The 13467-nt window shown below is 42.1% G+C and overlaps 1 protein-coding gene across 6 annotated transcripts in view; it reads right to left on the reverse strand.

Moving 5' to 3' along the window:
* The window catches only part of ITSN1 (intersectin 1), a 119304-nt gene extending 105954 nt beyond the window's left edge, over nucleotides 1-13350 (reverse strand). For 3 of the 6 annotated variants that reach the window (XM_042868530.1, XM_042868529.1, XM_042868526.1), the window contains exon 1: nucleotides 13230-13350. The gene's annotated coding sequence lies outside the window, so the exon portion shown is untranslated. Of the gene's footprint in view, nucleotides 1-590; nucleotides 613-7895; nucleotides 7974-13229 lie in introns of those variants that run through there. The other 3 variants (XM_042868527.1, XM_042868528.1, XM_042868531.1) reach the window with 3 other exon arrangements.
* Between the last annotated feature and the right edge of the window lie 117 nt (nucleotides 13351-13467).

Consider the following 13467-nt stretch of genomic DNA (forward strand, 5'->3'; position numbering starts at 1 on the left):
CACTTCTCACAAACAGAAAACAATACTCTAATAAAATTTCTTCCAATAAACAGATTGAGTAAGCAATGCTACTTTTTCAACATTCTCCACTTTTTGGTTACTTAATCAGGCACTTAGTATTAAAACAGTAATCAAATAATATTACTAGGTATAACAAATGCTTGGAAAAAGGGAAACCTCATTTTATTGTAATAGTAAGAGCCCACCTCATTTGGCTACCAGGATTGCATATGCAGGTCATTAATCAGGCGCGCGCACGCACACACACACACAGGAAGATGCATTAGAAATCTGTGATTTAAGATTATCAACTACATTTATTTATTCTAGCAGCCACAGATCTTAACATACCTTCATGTGAGAATAATAGATACAAAAAGTTTCTACTATTTATGGTACAGGAGGAATCTATGTATGCAGACTTACAGCTCATACTTGCAGTAGCAGATAAAAACCTAACAGCCAAATGATTACCATCACCATTCACTCAACTGACTTCAGCAGGAACCTACTGCAGCTTGTAAGGTGATCTCACTCTGAACAGGACTAAATTTCTTAATTTGGTACGTTAAAAACAAGGACAAGTGTACCTTGAAAACCAGGTCTTATGACTCCAGCAGAAGATACCATGAAGGCCACGCTCTGCAGCAGAGACATCATACAAAAAGGTTTGTGGACAGCTGTGAAGGAAGCTTGAAAAAGCAGAGGCTAGCATTACAGAGACAGTACATTCAGCACCAGCTTTTTAACACACACTGGCTAGCTTCTGTACAGCACAGCATAGTCTAAATGCTGGCAAGCAACAAGATGTTAAAAATAAACTTTGGACTCTAAAAATACATTTCTGATTATTTACCTTCTGAGTTAGGACACGAATATGAAATCTGAGTTTATACTGAAGCTTCTATGCCTTCTCCAATCATTGCAGATAAGTTACCTTCTAAAACGGCAAGTAAGATTTCCCTCTTAACCATCTGTTAGGCTAAAGACACTTAACATCAAAATGAAGTTGACATCAGAACAATGAACACATGCCTCATCAACAACTTGAGTGCTATTTAACCAGAGGAGACACTAAATACAGCAAATAGGATAGTACAGCATTTTCTATTAGACACATTCCATTCCCAAGTTGTGAACAGATGTAACAGGTCCCATTAAGCAGAAAATTATGAGAAGTGTGGGACAGAGCAAGAATAAGATAGTTAAATTAATTTTCTCTAGAAACCCAGTGGTAATTAACTTTCCGACAGCTCCAGTGCTATTTTCTGTCACTTTTGAGGCACCAAGACACACAGGTTTCCAAAGAAGCAATCACATAAATCTCTAACAAATCAACTTTACCTTCTCACATAAATAAGCAATGAAGATGCCCAGAAATAAAATAGCAACAACATGCTTCAGCTCTTATCTGCTTAAATACAGTTGCTGACAGATTCAGAACCCAAGTACTCAAAATACTCCTTGAAATGCACAGCTGTTTTAGCACAACTTTTAAGCAGGAAACACCAAATTATGCAAGAAAAAATTCCAGGAAGAAGTGCCAGTTCATGTGCTCTAGGAAGAAAAAAGCAGCAGCAAGTAATCCTCAAAGCCTCTCAGCAAGCATTGCCAAGAGATGCACTGACATTCTAGACTGAATAGACCATTTATTCTCCTGTTTTTTCTTTTTAATCCTCCAGTTAACAACTTCCAAGCCAACTGTCCTGAGCTACAGGAGTTCACATACATACAAGAATTCACGTTCTTACTTTAAAAACCTGCTGAAAAATCTCACTAATTATTTGACTGCCACTCTGACTTTCTTCTCTTAAACGCTAAAAACATGACAAGAACAGAGAAAAACACAAATATCTGCCATATACATTTCTCTATCTACACTGGATGTGGTGCTCAGGGACACGATTTAGCAGAGGCATGTTAGAGTTAGGGTAATATGGTTAGGTTGTGGTTGGACTTTTTGACCTTTAAGGTCTTTCCCAAACGGAGCAATTCTATGATTCTATTTATAATCATTAGTTGCACAGCTAAACTGGACTGCTTGAGCAGCATTCCAACAAAAACCAGCACCTACAAGATACAAACAACAGAGAAAGAACTTTGCAGTAGGCCCAGCAGAAAAAAAAAAAACAACAACAAACCAGCATTTTCCCACCCTGCTGTCATTCCTTTAGCCTTTTGAAGCTCCTGATGGCTTAGCAGCCCAGAATAAGTCCTTCGTAGAGCCCTCAAGAAACGCGATTGCCTGCAGCCAGCACACTGTCAAACCATGCAGTGTTGAAGTCCTCAGAGAACTGAAATTATCAAGAGGAACAATCAAGTTGAGTAATAGTGAAAGCATAGGGCATTATCAAGAAGATGCAATACCTCAAGAAAATGTATTTTATTTAATTGCTGAAAAACATTAGCAAGAAACCTACTGCCTAACAAGAGCAATGGAAGAAAGAGACAAACGTTCTCAAGCGGCACATCACAACTACAGACAGAAGAGACATGTGGTGGGAAACATCAGACCACACAAAAATCAGCAGGCTTTCTGTTCTACTTATCTATTCTCTTATTTCAGCCTATTTTGAAGCTTGCATAGTTTTCATGGGCTACCATTTTCTGGAAAATTCATTTCATTACTGACTATTAAGAAAGCTATCAGATGGCTTTTAAACTACCTAGAATATTAGGACATAACAAGATATACCTGCCTGAATACCAAACAGGCATTACAACAACACACATAGCTTACACCAGTCACAAGATAACACACATGGACAAACTTGGCAATTGCCTACACTTCAGGTTGATTTTTTTTTTTCCTAAAAAGTGAAAAAGCTTTGATTACAGATCAAATCTTCAATATTTCTCTTTTCTAGAAGACTGCACATCCCAATTTAATTGAATCATGGAAAAGATTCTTTTTGTGAAGTAAGAATTGGTCAGCTTTAGAAAACAGCAATTTGAGGTTCATACAAAGATCATACAAAGATTGGGTGACTGCAGATACTCCAAGTGATCTGTAACAGTTGAAAGGCACACCTAATTTTCTTACTGGTCTCAGTCCAAAGTGAAGTATTGCAGACCCATAACTGAAACTGAGTTCAACTTCATTTCTGAGATACTTATCTCTAGGTTGGCATATCAGCTGAACGGACACACAAAGACCCAAGAAGGAAAACGAGCCATAACACAAAAATGCTGCAGCCTGGCCAAAAATATGAGTAACCAGATACACAGTGCCAAAGGTCACAGCATCCACCAGAGGTGCTGCTCATGCAAGCCATTGAAAAACAGAAATAAAGAAGTTCCACAAAAAGGCACTAAGCCAGCATCTCCCCGAGAGGGAAAGAACTTACTGCATTTTTTCAGTTACCTTGCCAATAATCTCCCCACTGTATCCAACCCACTAAACATTAAAATCTGGAAGAGATATAGTGATTCTATAGCAACCAGCTGCTGAAATATTTTTCAAAGAGAATGAACTGAATAGAACTGCCAAATACTTTCCCAACAAATTTAGTCCATTCCTAGTGGGAGCAGGAAAGCATGTTCATTGCCATGAATCAAGATACAGTGTAAATCTGAGGTCATTACAAACCTGGGGGAATATAAACCAATTCAGACATTCAGGAATAGGTAAATATACAAACTGCAGGTAGGCAAATTGCCATTACTAGAGGGACAGACGCCACTCTATAGGCCTCTTCTTCAGATTAGCAATTCTGTGAGATCTTTTCTTCTGCACTGGTTACTCCCATCACCAGCAGGCCAACTTTACAGATCCATTCATGCCCCTGTAAGAGTCTATTCAAGAATCTTCTGGAAATATAAAGATACACACAGCCACGTGAACACATCAGGTCCCCAGCGGCAGTTACACATGTACATCACTTGGGTTCCACAGTCTTTCAGAGAAAGCACTATTTCAGTAGTCTGTTTTCAGATGCAACCATTCACAGAATCACAAAATGGCCTGGATTGAAAAGGACCACAATGATCATCCAGTTTCAACTGCCCTGCTGCGTGCAGGGTCACCAGCCACCAGACCAGGCTGCCTTGAATGCCTCCAGGGATGGGGCATCCACAGCCTCCTTGGGCAACCTGTTAATTGTGTTCACCTTTTCCAATATCTACACAAGGATAGGAGCTGAACTCAACAGGCAGATGTTTAAAACATCATAGTTAAAACAGAGTCCTATTTTTCCTCTTCATCTAGGTTTCTTGCAGTGTAGTCTTGTTAACTAAGCGCTTCATCTCTTTTCCCCAGCTGTAGAGCACAGCTCAACTAAGTACCTTGTGTACCTCTACTTCAGAGAGATCCCTGTGCATCATCCCAAAAGCCAAGTGCTTCTTCTTTTACATGGCCCAGCACAGAACCAGAAACTGCTCTTACTGACATCTTAGACTATAATCATACTGAGCTTGGAAACCTGTACACAGCACTATTTGTAGCCTTTCCCCATTCCCATCCCCCCCTTCCTGAATCTGGGAAAGGATAACAAAGCACAATAATAAGCCTCCACATAAAAAGAAATTTCACAAGGCTTTTGGTATACAGCTTTCCTAAGTTTCATTTCTGCATACAAAGTTGTGCTGTATCAGCACTCTGTATTCATGATGCTGACACATTTCTGAATTTTGGTTGGGGGGGTGTTTTTACTTTTATTTTTTAAATAAGGGAATTAAATTTCTGTCACTTCTCAAGCAGAACACCACATTTTGATCTTGAAAATGGGCATCTAAGAGATTCAGCATGAAGATATTTTGTGTACACATTCAGGAAAGATATTTTAATGTAGCAGCTTCCCTGTCCCATTCAGCCTGCACTCTGCCTTTCCTAACAAATCCCTGATGATCTACTTAAGAATTGGATCAAGGTAATCCAGGAAATGCAGGAACCTGATGCTGCCTTAGCAAATTCAAGGAACTCTAGGAATTAAGCAACTTCAGCAGAGATCCCCATCTTCCTTGGTTCTGTGGTATAGCTCTTTTCTGCTCAAAGCACGTACAGCAAGGAGAAAGAAAGCAAAGTGATTTCTGAAGCTTCATGCTATTTCTGATCACAGAAACATCATAATCTATCAGAACCACTTCCAATTAGGAAGGGGGAAGAATCCTCTCTATTACACCGAAGTACTTGAAACTCTCTGAAAAAAAAAAAAAAAAAAAAAAAAGAAAGAAAGAAAAAAAAAGTAGCACAATAGGCAGAGGGTTTATTATTCAGCTATCAATGAAGCCTACCAAGCACCCAGAAACAACTACCAGCTGAAAAGACTACAGTCTTTCAGCCTGCTGAAATTTCAGCTAGCATGTCATCCCTGGAACACGTTCAAATTCCTCAAGCCAGCAACTAGCAAGAGCCAAAAACACCAAAAGGTCAAAGCTCCATTTCTCTTAGCCTTGTCTCCTAGCTAGTGATGAGACCACTAAGGAAAATAAATAAAAATAAAATAAAAAATCCTACATATACCTGCTTTTCTTAGCCTTACAGTTCTCCTTCCTCAGCAGGAACTCAGAAGGCTGCATTGAGACACAGTAGCAGAGTAGAACTCGCCCAGACTCAACCACCTGCCCATGAAATTTGGAGTTCCAATATTGAAACATTCTTTTCTTACTTTCAGCAGAAACAGTAAGAAGTAACAACAGAAACAAATGGAAGTGTCTAAGTACCCGGAGATGCTACATCACATCAAAAGTAGCCCTCCTTGTACAAAGGCTGCATTCAAACTAAGATGCTGTAGGATCAGGTGATGTTCACATGAACCAGCTGATGGCAAGTTTCCTCCTTGTTGCTGTAAAGAAAGATTTCATCAAATATTTTCAATCTGTCCCATTTTTCTCCCACAGCACATTTAGCTCTGCTCTGGGAGCATTAAGACGACCTGACACTAAGCCAGATTCACGCACACAAGAATACTGTGCTGATTTTATCAACCCCAATATTACTTCTTTTCCTCCTTATTCACACACATCAAACACCACCAGCTGGCTCAGGACTCCAGGATTCCAGCATAAATTTAGCTTTATTAATGAACGGAGTTTAAAAACTATCACTCATTAGCCCACAGTCTTCACCAAGATCTTCGTCACAGCATAATCCAAATCTCAAGTAGAACAAAGAGATGGAAATAAAACTGCTAGATTTCTTAGAACAAGAACTGGAAGGGGTACCAAAGAATCAAGTTCTATGTAAAGTTCATAGGATACATCAGGTAAGTTCCAAAAGAGTGGATGGGTCATTTTTTCTTCACCTGTTTCTTTGGAGTGAAGGAGAGGTGGTTGTTTCAATTTACAAGATAGCTTAACTTAGTAACAACCTAGACTTCCTCTTTAAGTAATCACATTCTTGCTTACAAACTCTAAAATAGAAGCAGATTAAACTCTGAGTTAAATTCACCCAACTAGTTAATACCCATCATCAAGTGTTTAAGAAGCTATGCAATAGCATTTGTCCACATCCTCAAGAGGATTCTTTTCCCCTTCTATTTCCAAAGTCTCCCACAGCAAAACTGACTTGCATCATCTACAGACAATGCAAGTTGCATGCCATCCCATCACATTTAAGCACTGAGTTTAAACAGTACCACCAAACATCCTTGGGTCTTTCTTACGGAATCGGTTCATTTCCACATTTGATACCTTAAATTCAGCACTGAGTCCAGAGGATTTCATATTTTTGTTTCACAAGAGTGGATTCCAGTTACTGTGCACAGTCCATCCACCCATTTTGATTGTGTAAAAAAGGGTGTCTAATCAATCTAAAAAGCATGGAATGGTTAAAGAGAAAACGTTGCACAAGCCTTAATGCCATTCAGATTATTCCGGCAAGAGCATAATGAAACATAGCCTGAGCCAGGACACTTGTTATGAGCAAGACTGACTTAAAGATTATAAAAGCATAAAAGCAATAGGAGTCCACAACTTTGGTTTCACACTGACTAAAGAGCTCTCCTTTCAAAGTTCAAGATCACCCTCTTTGTACTACACCACCACTGCCCTAAGGGATTTCAGCCATGAGCTGACACTGAGGACTGCCAACAGCACCAAAGCGGCCGACTTCTCACCACAGGCAATCAAAGCTCATCCTTAGTGCCAGCATTACACCAAACACAAACAAGGAAATGACATTTGTCATCTTCCCCTGCCTGTATCATCGTACAGATTGCCCTGAAGCAATACCATTTTATTGCAACCTCACACCACTACAGTGAACACTACACTGGATTTCAAATGAGCTCTTTTCTACCTAAATGATACTGTTTATTCTCTTCAGTTGACAAAGAACTCATTACAACATACAATCACCTCTTTTATCTATGCGAACCATTTGAGGAAAATAATTACAATTTAGACAGCAGTGTTTTCCAGAATTTGCTCTTTGCAAACCTTCATACAGAACTACAGCATCATTTAAACTCCCATATAATTTTTCCAAGTGCAAGAATGCTCCTGAAAGTCCAGCAAATCTTGAAAGCTGCAAAGATATAACTGTATTAAAAGGATAAACTGAAGTTAAAAGAAATTCAGGAATGTAGTAGAAGCAATTTTAAGAGCCCACTGTCCTGCAGAACAGCATGACAGAGTCCTAAAACGGGGCAATTCCTCCAGCTGACCTTACTTAAACCTCTCCTACAAAGCAAAACCAGGTAACTGAGGTTCTGTCTAACTCTCCATTAACTGTGGAATCCCCACAGAACCTGCAAACCTGCACATAGCTGAAAGCCATGTGTCTGTGAGGAACTCTTCACAGGTGCATCTATATTTGGTGACATTCTTGTCAGCTCTCAGCTCTGCATGGCTACAAGCACGTGTTCACACTGAACAGCTTGCAGGATCAGGGATTAACAATGTGAAGCTGATGTCTAAACAGTGTAATATAACTGGAACAAGGCAATTGAACTGACCTGTTCAGCCTTTATCTTCTTTCATTGCAGGACTGCCAGAAAAGCCAACATTGAAATTTTGACAGATCCCACCATGACCTGTTAAAAAATATGTTAAGTGTTGCCTCTTACAACCAGATTTACAGACCAACCCACATTGTCTTGTGCTTGTGAATTTCAAATATAAAGCTACAATTAAGTAAAAATACATGTTTCATGGACAGTTATGACAATTTTTTTTTCTTTTTAATAAAGAAAGGATAACGGGAAAACACAAACTTCGCTACATTGAACCTTTAGAGTTCTCAGATCCCTCGTATGCATGAAAACATAATCCACGAGCACTACGTATCCAAAACACAAGGTGTAACATAACATGAAAACTGCCATCTTTGATAAGAATCATAGAACCCTTAGGGTTGGAAGGGACATCTGAAGGCCATTTAGTCTAATTCCCTACAGTGAACAGGGACACCACAGCTACATCAGGTTGCCCAGGGCATGATCCAGCCTCATCCTGAAAGTCTCCAGAGATGGGGCATCAATCACATCTCTGAGCAACCTGTTCCAGTCCCTCATCATCCTCACTGAAAAAGATTTCTTCCTTATATACAGCCTAAACCTCCCCTCTTTAAGCTTGAAGCCATCTCCTCTTGTTCTATCACCACACACCCTGCTAAAGACTCTGTCCCCTTCTTTTCTGCATTAAACACTGAAAGGCTGCTATCAGGTCACCTCAGAGCTTCGTGTTCTCCAGGCTGAACAGCCCCAGCTCTCTCTCGGCCTGTCAAGCATCTGAATGACTCTGCATAAATTCAATCTGATCTTTTGAAGTTACACGTGCAGCTGATCTCGTACCAAACTTGTTCAGCTCAATGGGCACCCAAGACTCTCCTGTTTTGTAGACACGTGACTGAATTAGCCTGCTGGTAATCACTACTGGATTTCTCCTTCACAGTTCAACTGGTAAGGCAAAAGAAAACATGATTTTTAAAGTGTACTAATAACATATCTATGAATTGAACATTTATACAAAGCAAGCTGAACTGTATCTTACAATACAAACAACGCACAGAAAACTCCTGTCCAATTGTTTACAGCAAATCAGTGATTTGTAAGTCTACATCCTTTCAACGCAGATTGGATCCCATCAAAATACAAAAGAAAACCTGGACTCTTGAGCCAACAGACCTTCAGTGACATTATTTTCATAGCATTTCTAGGGCCTGCTTCATCCACACTATTAGTACTGAGAAATGTGAGGGAATATAGAATGGCCTGGATTGAAAAGGACCACAATGATCATAGTTTCAACCCCCTGCTACGTGCATGGTCACCAACCAGCAGACCAGGCTGCCCAGATCCACATCCAGCCTGGCCTTCAATGCCTCCAGGGATGGGGCATCCACAGCCTCCTTGGGCAACCTGTTCCAGTGCCTCACCACCCTCTGTGTGAAAAACTTCCTCCTAATATCTAGCCTAAACCGTACCATGAAGCCAATGATTTTCAAGGATAGCCACAACCCATAAGACTTATTCCAGAAAATCTATAGTATCTAGACTTCAACTGCCAAAACTGTGGTCACTGCACATATCCTGTGGGCACACACAACCACAACGATGGGGGGGAGATTGAGAAGTATTGTGAAAGAGAAGTGTGCTGTAGGGATTTAGGTTTTAGGCAATTAATAGTACTATTGTTTTGAAAGTCCAAGCACTTTTTACAGATGCACAACTGTTACAACAAGTTAGCCTTAGAGTAAAAAAGGAAGGAGACCTCTGAAACGACGCTAGCATTTATCTTATAAACAACATTTGAAAAAGGAAACTGCAAAATCCAACGCATGCAAGTTTAGTATATTTCATAAGAAAAAAAATAAACTGAGTATTACCATTTCACCTAACTTTTCTGCATCAGAACACATCTTTGGCAACAGAAATAAAAGGAAGAATAGAATACATTCTTCTTTTTCTGGTGAACTGGCAGGATCTCTCTGTTCACTCCTCCCCAAACACAAGTATTTTTATGGGTGGTCACATTCTATACTGGTCAAAATGTCGTACTGATACTCCAAAATACATTGACAAACTCCAGTTTCAATTACAAAAAAGCCTTTAAGATCAGAAACTAATCTCTCCTACACAAATGGTGCCTGCTCTGCCAAGAACGCAACCACCTCTACCTCCTGCACACACTTGTAGCATTCCAGACAAACTGACTGTAGACAGGGGGATCAGCTCTGCATCCACATGCACCTTACCTTTTTTGCATAGAATCACAGAATGGCCTGGGTTGAAAAGGACCACAATGATCATCTAGTTTAACCCCCCTGCTGTGTGCAGGGCCACCAACCAGCAGACCAGGCTGCCCAGAGCCACATCCAGCCTGGCCTTGAATGCCTCCAGGGATGGGGCATCCACAGCCTCCTTGGGCAACCTGTTCCAGTGCCTCACCACCCTCTGTGTGAAAAACTTCCTCCTAACATCTAACCTAAACCTTCCCTGTCTCAGTTTAAGACCATGCCCCTTGTCCTATCACTATCCACCCTTGTAAACAGCCATTTTTGTTTTTGTATGAAGGATCAGAAAACAGTCAGGAATTCTAATTGCCAGTTGCAATATGTCACAACATACCTACAGCAACAATAACATTCAGAAATAATCAGTGGAATCTGGTATACTATTCTTTAATTTCAGAAAGAGTGCTCTTTAATGCAGGGCAACTACTTCTGGCATGTACCACACTGAAATTTTGGCACCTCACAGGAAAGTTTTATGCATACAAATAGTGTATCATTAGACCTCAGACTAGACCAAAGATCTAATTGTCTCCTCTACTAGCCAATTTCATGCTATGCAAGTAAAAACAAAACCAACTCTGGGAGTAGGGGCCATTTCAAGTTCAGCAGCTGCATTAAATACAATAGCAACAAGCATTCAATGTTCCTAGCCGACTACTCGGGTAGAAGCTATGCTGGCTTTATTTTAATGGTAAAAAAATTCTCATCTCTTTGGTTCCACGCAGATTAATTTCTGAGACATGTCAACCTGAAATGCATACTACAAACACATCTTCCCGCCTGAGATTTATTCTACTGCACCTATTACTACAAGCAACATAAGCACATGTTCAAGGCTGGTAACTCTCAATTATCATTTTTTTTCCCTCTCCTCAAACCATTGCCGACACTTTCATTTCAATTCTTTGTTTTTCATCCCATACTACAAACAGAAATTCTCATTTACCCTGGTGTTATCCTACCAAAAACTAAAATTACAATCTAAGGTTACAGCACAAAGGTACATCAGAAAAGGCTATTTGGCATCATCATTCACAATGATCTACTTGCTAGATTCGCATTCTTTCCTGAATCCAAATCTAACCTAATTGCATGATTAGAGGTATTAACAAAAGAGTACGCAGATTTCCCACCAGCTAACCACAGCAGCAATGGACAGAATAGGCGCTTAACCGTATCTTAGTTGTCATTCCACTGAACAGCGATATAAAGGAAAATTAAAGAAAAACAACACAACTCCTCTGAAAACCAACTTATCTTACTGTCTCCGGTTCCAGATATTACAGTGGGAGTACCAGGACTGAAAGGATTAAGTGTGGTTTGAGAAGCAAGTGCAAAGAGCAACCCGCTTGGCTCAGATGAAGTCTGAGCCTAACACACTGGAGAAACTGTTCAGAAACAGTTCATCTGTACGAAACATGACCCCTGTAAGGCTGCCAAAACCATTGAGGGCATACAAGTGCTAATCACGCGAGCTAAAATGGTCCAAGCTGATTGCCTAAATGTGGATGACCGCCTCGCCTAAATGTAAAGTTAATGAAAAGAAGGCAACTGTTCTCCTTACCAATAGGCAACCAGCACATCTAACCCCCACCACAGGCAAGTACAACTCCTGGCTGCTGCAGCTGGGAGCCTGAATATAACTGATATAAGGCTCCTCCTTCAATACCATACCCTCCTAATGGGGGCTTGGGAGAAGCAGAGTGCTCATTTCACAATGGAAAGAACTCAGCAATCAAAACTGCTGCGTTAGGAACTACACTGTATAAAAATGCCATCCAGTTGTATGCATTGAGGGAGGTTACAGGTGACTAGAAACAAAAGGAAGAAGAAAAGATTAGGACCGAGCATGCAATAACACTGCACAGCCCAACACTCTCCAGAGTCATCAACATGGACACCAAGAGTCTGTTTATTTGACTGAGGAGAAAATACACATATGTGGAGGTTTCCATTAAATATATTTTTTGTTAAAATACTTAACTATCACCTTAAGCATATATTGCCATACTAGGTATGAACAAGCAGCGTATCTTACAGCTATAGTGCAGGGTCAGAATGTCCTGATTTGGAAGGGATCCATAAAGACCACTGAATCAAACTCCAGACTCCACACAGCACCACCTAAAATCAAACCCTATGTCTGAAAGCACTGTCCAAACGTTCCTCAAACTCCTGCACATGGGGTTGTGCCCACTGCCCTTCACCTTTGGTGAAGAACCTTTTCCTGATATCCGACAGGGGAAAAAAGGGCAAGGGAAAACAGGCTGTTTCCCTGCCCTAAGAAGTACCACACCATCACGTATGGGATGCCACTTATTTTAAAAGGAAAAAGTATTCATTCAGCATCACTCTCTTACATCCACAGATGCGATTCCCTGCGATTCCCAGAGTTCACAACACCGCTTTCTATGACCCAAACCATCGTTCCTTCCCAAAATAACGGTGCGGTCAATTCAGAACAAAAAGGAAAACCTGTCCAGAAAGTTACCGACGCCCAACGAGAAACGGACAGACCGATCCCCGACGGCGCAGCACCGTCCTCCTCCCGCGGTCCCGCGCTCCCTCGGTGCCGTGCCTTCGCCGAGCCCAACTCCGTGCGCGCAGAGGGACGCTGCCCCTGCCCCCCCCCGGAGGCGCGATGGCTGCCGTGTGACTGAGCCGCGCACGCCAACCGGCACCGCATCGCTCCGCTTCCCCCCGCCCAGGCACGGCCGCAATAGAAAGAACAAATACAAAAAAAAACAAAACAAAAAAAAAACAAAACAAAACAAAAAAAAAAAAAAAAAAAAAACAAAAAAAAAAAAAGAAAAGAAAAGAGAGAGATAGAGATAAAGAGAGGCCAGCCCGAGGCCGGCGGGCAGCGGCCGCTCGGGGGGCTCCACGCACCGCGCTGGGGGCACGGAGGGCGGAGAGGGCAGCGAGGCGCGTGTCAGCCCGGCCGCAGCGGGCGGAGGCATTGGGGGCCGGGGGCGCCGCTGTCCCCACCGCGAGGGAGGGTGCGAGCGCCGGCGGCCGTCGGCCCGAAGCGAGGCGGTACCCCCTCAACCCGTACCTCATATCTGCGCAGGCCGCCGGGCCCCGCTCACACCCATGGCGACGGCGGGGGGGATGGAGGAGCCGGAGCGGCGCCCGCCACCGCCTCCGCCAGGCACACCATCCCCTCCCGCTGCCTCCTCAGCCGCCGTCTGGCGGGCGGCGAGGGGAGGAGCCCGCACCACGCTCGCCCTCCCAGCCGCCGTAGTGACGCGAAGCCGCGGCCCGCCGCTCAGCCCCGTGACGGGCAGGAGATC

The sequence above is a fragment of the Lagopus leucura genome, unplaced genomic scaffold, assembly GCF_019238085.1.
Source record: "Lagopus leucura isolate 7727_CA_CO unplaced genomic scaffold, USGS_WTPT01 Super-Scaffold_100001, whole genome shotgun sequence".
Taxonomy (NCBI): Eukaryota; Metazoa; Chordata; class Aves; order Galliformes; family Phasianidae; genus Lagopus; species Lagopus leucura.